This window comes from Palaemon carinicauda, chromosome 1 (assembly GCF_036898095.1).
Source record: "Palaemon carinicauda isolate YSFRI2023 chromosome 1, ASM3689809v2, whole genome shotgun sequence".
Taxonomy (NCBI): Eukaryota; Metazoa; Arthropoda; class Malacostraca; order Decapoda; family Palaemonidae; genus Palaemon; species Palaemon carinicauda.
In genome coordinates this window covers 232218396-232225895 of record NC_090725.1, presented here as the reverse complement: position 1 = coordinate 232225895, position 7500 = coordinate 232218396, and the positions used below count along the sequence as shown (strand labels likewise).

General features: G+C 43.0%; 1 protein-coding gene across 2 annotated transcripts in view; it reads right to left on the bottom strand.

The window, feature by feature from the left end:
• Fancd2 overlaps positions 1-7500 on the bottom strand; it is a 728399-nt gene that overhangs the window by 554535 nt on the left and 166364 nt on the right. Inside the window, exon 2 of one of the 2 annotated variants that reach the window (XM_068387949.1) lies at positions 5338-5751. The exons of the other annotated variant lie outside the window; for it this stretch is intronic. The gene's annotated coding sequence lies outside the window, so the exon portion shown is untranslated. The remainder of the gene's footprint in view (positions 1-5337; positions 5752-7500) is intronic. 2 annotated transcript variants of the gene reach the window in all.

Below are 7500 nucleotides of genomic sequence, written 5' to 3'. Positions count from 1 at the left end.
ATTCCTTTTGCATATATTATGCTTGTATCTTCGCGCTTCCCTCGCACTAAACGAACATGAAAATTCATGTCTACTGTTTCCGCTGTAACATTGTCTGTCTTGTTAACTTATGTCCTTTTGCCTTGAGGTTTTGTATATAAAGGAGTGTTCTATAACAATATAACTCAGTTGATTGCATCCTGCCTTTGAGTTCACAACCCTCTCTCGGCCCGTCGCATTGGTGACCCCGGAAGTCGACTCGCTCCCACTGCCTTCCACCCCCACCTCCCTCGCCCCTCCATCGTTGGTACAATAACGGAGACGGACTCTACTACAGCAGTTGGCGCTGCGGCCGCCCCATTGAAACTTTCACCGTTCACCAGCGGAGAAGCGTTTGCTTGGTTTCAACACGCAGAAGTCCACTTTCGTATCAGGGGCATGACTCGCTCAACCACCAAAGCGGATTATGTTCTCGCGGCGATACCCGAGGACACCTTCCCAGAAATATCCGACTGGCTTTGTGAACAAGGAGACACCCCAATAGCGTATGACGCCCTCAAAACATACCTTCTGCAGCAGTACTTGCCGTCGCCAGCCGCCCGTATAGCAAAGCTTTTTCAGCTCTCGCAACAACCGTTGGGGGACCAAAGGGCTTTGCTTGCCCTCAGGGAAATGACCAGTATCGCTCGCCTTCAACCTGCCGCAGACGGCTCTCCTCATGAGGTGAACCTACTTCGTGCCCTTTGGATACGCCGTTTACCCGAACTTGTACGCGCTGCCATACCCGATGTCGATAGTTTACCCATAAAGGACTTGATGACCAAAGCTGACGCCCTTATGGACAGCCACTTCAAGACCTCCATCAACGCCTCCACCCCTGACGACGAGGATGCCTATTCAACGTCAACCGAAGCTGACATGAATGCCGTAGGACATACACGCCTACCCCGTGACGTGCCGAAGCGGTGACAAAGCCGCCCACCACCCACCAATCGCTCGCGCCCCAACGAACGACTTCTACAGCCACTTACTACCTCCCATCCGCCCCAGTTTTGCTACTACCACTTCAGATTCGGGGCAACCGCGAAGAAATGTGCCAAGGATTGTCAGTGGCCAAAAAACGTGTAAGTAGGCCATCACCTGTGGCGGTGGCCTCCCATGTTTCTAATCTTTTCTTTTTACAGGATGCAGGAACGGGCGTGCGATTTTTGGTAGACACGGGTGCTTGGCGTTCTCTTTTGCCAAGGAAACTCTTCAAGGCACGACGTAGTCTGTCTACATCTGCCGACTAGCGCTTGGTAGCTGCCAACGGATCTGCGATACCCACCTACGGTTACGAGAACCTCACATTATCGTTCGGAAACGGTAAATTCAATTGGAAGTTTCTCGTTGCTGACGTCACAATGCCAATCCTCGGTGCGGATTTCCTCTTTCTTATTTCTACCTTCTGGTCGATGTCGCCCACAGACGATTGGTCAACGCAGACTCGTACTTGTCGACACCTCTTCAACCCGCCCCCTCTAACCTCGCTTTCCACATAAGCGCACCCACGGATGCCTACGCCCACCTCCTCACGTCGTACCCGGAAGTTTTCCGTCCAGAACTTCGCCAAACGCCCACGGTTCCTGCCAAGCACGGTATTTATCACCATATCAAGACGACGGGACCCCCAGTCTTCGCAAAATTCAGACGTCTGGCACCGGAACGATTGGCAGCCGCCAAACAGACGTTCGACGAAATGGAGAAAATGGGCCTTTGCCAGAAGCCCATGGTCGTCACCCTTACACATCGTTCTGAAGAAAGACGGCTCCCTCCGTCCGTGCGGGGATTACAGGCGTCTGAACATGCAAACAGAACCGGATCACTACCCCCTCCCAAACATTGCCGATGTGACCTCCTACCTGCAGAAAGCGAAGGTTTTCTCTACGCTCGACCTCCTGAAGGGGTATTATCAGGTGCCTATGAACCCAGAGGACATCCCCAAGACCGCCATCACCACTCCGTTTGGCACATACACCTTCAATTACTCCTCTTTTGGCCTTCATAATGCTGGGGCAACGTTTCAACGTCTCATGGATGGCATCTTAGGGGACCTCCCTTTCTGTGTATGTTATGTGGACGACATACTTGTGTTCTCCTCCTCAAAAGAGGAACACCTCCGTCACCTGCGCATCGTGCTCGACCGCCTGCAACAAAATGGCCTTGTAGTCCGGTACGACAAGTGTACCTTTGGCGCCAACGAAGTGTCATTCTTAGGGCACCGTATCACTCCTGAAGGAGTCCATCCCCTCCCTGAGAAGGTAGCAGCCGTTCAGAATTTCCCCGCGCCCTCGACCGTCAAAGCTCTGCAGGAATTCTTGGGCATGATCAACTATTATCACCGTTTTCTGCCAGCCATTGCCGCCCCTCTTGCTACCCTCTACGCCTCCCTCAAGGGCAAGCCAAAGGACCTGAAGTGGGGTCCCCTTCAAGAAGCAGCCTTCCGCAATGCAAAGAATGCCCTATCAACTGCTGCGGCTCTCACTTTTCCTATCCCACACGCCCCTCTCCTTCTCTCCACCGATGCCAGCGACGTCGCTATTGGTGCAGTACTCGAGCAGGTGGTCAAAGGCTCGCCCCGCCCATTAGCCTTCTTCAGCAGAAAACTGTCCAAGGCAGAATCGGGTTATTCTACCTTTGATCGAGAATTGCTGGCGGTGCACTTGGCTGTCCGTCACTTTCGCCATTTCTTAGAAGGTACGCCCTTCGTCATTCGCACAGACCACATGCCTCTGGTGCACGCCTTCACTCGACAGTCTGACGCCTGGTCCGCCCGTCAACGCCGACATCTCTCCGCCGTGGCTGAATACAATTGCACCCTCCAATACGTCCCTGGGAAAATTAATCCCGTTGCCGATGCCCTGTCAAGAAACACGTTGGCTGCCGTTCAACTGGGATTGGATTACAACGCCCTGGCTGAAGCCCAACGGCAGGATCCAGAGTATCAAGCTTGTAGGACATCCTGCACGTCCCTCCGTTGGGAAGATTTTCCCCTCGAAGACTCCAACACCACCCTCCTCTGTGACGTCAGTACTAGTAGACCGCGACCTTGGATTCCTGCTCCCATGCGCCGACAGGTGTTTGATTTCATTCACGGCCTTTCACATCCCTCGTGCCGTTCTACTGCACAGCCGCTGAAGGCAAAGTTCATTTGGCACGGCATTTCTAAGGATGCTAAGGATTGGGTCCGCGCCTGTACTTCTTGCCAAACTTCCTAAGTACATCGACACACGGATTCAGGAGTGGGCACCTTTCCTCAACCTCAGAGTCGTTTCGCACACATTCACGTCGACGTTGTAGGCCCCCTACCCACATCACAAGGACATCGTTACCTGTTTACCGTCATCGACCGCTCCACTCGTTGGCCTGAAGCCATTCCCATGGAAACTGCAACGTCCGCCTCATGTACATCTGCCTTACTCTCTGGATGGATTTCAAGATTCGGTATCCCGGAGCATATTACTTCTGACAGGGGAACCACTTTCACCTCTCAATTGTGGACGTCATTAGCGAATCTCCTGGGCATCACCCTACATCAGACAACGGCCTACAACCCCGCTGCCAATGGAATGGTTGAACGTTTCATCGCACCCTCAAAGCAGCTTTGATGTCCCGCTGCAAGGATTGCAACTGGTTTACTCAGCTTCCCTGGGTCCTCCTGGGACTAAGGACCACTCCTAAAGACGCCCTCGACGTCTCGGCAGCTGAAATGGTGTACGGCGACCCGTTGGTCGTCCCTGCCGAATTTATTCCTTCTACAACCTCCTCCGACGATCTCCAGCGCATACGTCACGTTGAGTGAAAATTTACTCCGTGCCGCCAGACTTACAAGCCCCCTGCGAAGCATCACATAACAACGGACTTGCACTCTGCAACGCACGTCTTCCTGTGCAACGACACTAGCAAGCCACCACTAACGCCCCCTTACACGGGCCCTTTCCTTGTGATCCGACGCAGTCCGAAAGCATTCCTACTAAACATTCGGGGCAAAGAAGACTGGGTCTCCATTGATCGTCTAAAACCTGCTTATCTTCTGCCAGATGACCCGCCTACAGTTCGCCTCTCCAGATCAGGGCGCCCTATTTAACATATACAGTATGTCATTTTTAGGGGGGGAGCCATGTACCAACCGTGTGTCACACAATTGTACATAATTCCTTTTGCATATATTATGCTTGTATCTTCGCTCTTCCCTCGCACTAAACGAACATGAAAATTCATGTCTACTGTTTCCTCTGTAACATTGTCTGTCTTGTTAACTTATGTCCTTTTGCCTTGAGGTTTTGTATATAAAGGAGTGTTCTATAACAATATAACTCAGTTGATTGCATCCTGCCTTTGAGTTCACAACCCTCTCTCGGCCCGTCACAACCATCTGAGCCAGTTATTCAAGAATGTAGTGTGAATTTGTATAAGTAGACTGGTACTGGTAGAAAGTGGCTGTTGATACGGACCAAGGGAATCATGCTAAGACACCCTAGTATGCAGTGCAATAAGGACTAACTACTAAAGGGGGCTAAAGCATTTTGGTTTGTTTTTCCTTCATCATTAACACCAAATACACATTGGCGCAATATATTTTTTCTTTAAAGCAACTGCCTAGAAACCCATTGCACAATACATTTTTAAGGGAACTGCCTTAAAACCACATTGCACAATACATTTTTTTCTTCAAGGCAACTGTTTGAAAACCCATTGCACAATATTTTTTTTCTTTAAGGCAACTGCCTAAAATCCCATTGCACAATGTATTTTTTTCTTTTAGGTAATAGCCTAAAAACCCATTGCACGACATAATTCTCTCTAAGGCCACTGCCTTAAAACCCATTATTTATTAAAAAATATGTCCATTCTAATTTTTCATTAAATACGACTATTGTTAACCTTTAGAATGTCAAATCAAACTGAAAACTGAAAATCACTTAAATATTTTATATAATCTTCACTAATTCTAGATCCTTGCAACAATCACTAACATTCCTAATCAATAGCATGTACATTCTGTATATGGCCACTTTACTATATTGAATCTCTTAAAGATGCTGTGATTACAAAAACAAAAGTAAAAGCTACCTCAAAGAGTAGTGGTGCCACATGCTGCTGTTACATTAAAGGAGCCGAAATCCTTTAATATGTACCACCGCCAGGTTTCCGCATGCAGAAGTCGCCACAGAAGACATAAAATTATATTTATTTGAAATAGAAATATTGAAAAACCTGAACTTAGCGATTTCAAGTGAATATAGAGGTTTTAACTATCTAAATTCATTTTATGTCTCCTTGGGACCCACCACTACTGTCTTAAGGTAGTCAACTCACCGTTAAACGTTTAAAGGTCGCTCATGAAGGGTAGAGGCAAGGGACAGGGACATTGCCCTGGCAAGCAGGGCAATGCCCTAGAGACTGACCATATATGATCAGCGCCCAAGCCCCCTCTCCACCCAAGCTTGGACCAGGGAGGGCCAGGCAATGGCTGCTGATGACTCAGCAGATAGACCAGCAGGCTACCCCAAACCCCCCTGCCTTAGCTCACAATGATGGTAAGATTGCAGACATTAAAGGCACTAACGATTCTGAGCAGGACTCGAACCCCCGTTTGGCAAACACCAGGCAGAGACGTTACCAATCAGGTCGCAACAATCCTAGAGTGGATTTATGATCTCTGGCTACATAGCCATGCGCTAACACCCATTCACATGCCAAGAAGTTGGTTAAGCCTGGATCTTACAAGGACTGAAAATAAACAGTCATCATTACAAAAGATTACAGCAATCTCATATTTTATAAATGTACTAACGCTATACAGTACTCAAAAGAAATCATTTTGATTAACAAATATGTACTTGACAAGCCAAATACTATAATTATTATTACTATTACTAGCTATGCAACAACCATAATTGGAAAAGCAAGATGATGTAAACCCAAGGGCTCCAACAGGGAAAAATAGCCCAGTGAAGAAAGGAAATAAGGAAATAAATAAAACGATATAAGTAATGAAAATCAAAATAAAATATTTTAAAAACATTAACACTAAAACAGATATTTGATATATAAACTATAAAAGGACTTATGTAAGCCTGTTCAACCTAAAAACATTTTCTGCGAGTTTGAACTCAAGTGCCACTGATTCAATTACCCGATTAGGAAGATCATTCCACAACTTGGTCGCTGCTGGAATAAAACTTCTACCCTGGTTAATTTGCAAGTTGGACTACCAAGCAATTTAATCATTGTTCGCAAGGTTCTATGGCAATTTGGTACTCTATATCCTGCATCCACTGCAGGCACAAGAGATTGCTTAAGTATGAAAACATCTGGAACTTTAGTATAAAACCTTACATGATAAATGAGAATACGAGAAAGCTCACGTGTAAAACGCAGATGTCCGCCACTGAACCATTCATCCAGACCCAACAACTCATCACCCTATTAAACAAGTCGAATTTATACATTTTTTTTTTTATGAAGAACTAGCGTACCCGAGCCGTCAAAAATGACGTCTAAATATTTAGAAAGAAATGCGCACGCGTGAAAAGGTCCAACACTTCTCACTCCCCCTCTTAACTATAACCCGCTGGTTCCATAATGATAGTGTGTGGAGTTTCAGAGTGCACCTCTCTGGTTACCACCTCTCACCAGATAATGACTACTCCCTCTCTCCCTTGAGCGTGACACACACTATATATATAAATATATATATATATATATATATATATATATATATATATGTATATATATAATTTATATATACATATATATATATATATTATATTTATATATACATATATATATTATATTTATATATATACATATATATATATATATGTTATATTTATATATATACACATATATATATTATATTTATATATATACACATATATATATATATTATATTTATATATATACACATATATATTATGTTTATATATACACATATATATTATATTTATATATATACACACATATATATATATTATATTTATATATATACACACACATATATATATATTATATTTATATATATACACACATATATATTATATTTATATATACACACACATATATATATATATATATACATATATATATATATATATATATATATATATATATACACACATATATATATACACATATATATATATACATATATATATATATATATATATATATATATATTTATATATATATATATATATATATATATATTTATATATATATATATATATATATTTATATATACATATATATATATATATATATATATATATATATATATATATATTTATATATACATATATATATATTTATATATTTATATATATATATATATATACACACATGTATATTATATGTATATATATGTATATATAAATATATATATGTATATATATAAATATATATATATATATATATATATATATATATATATATATATATATATATATATATATATATATATATATATATATACGTAAT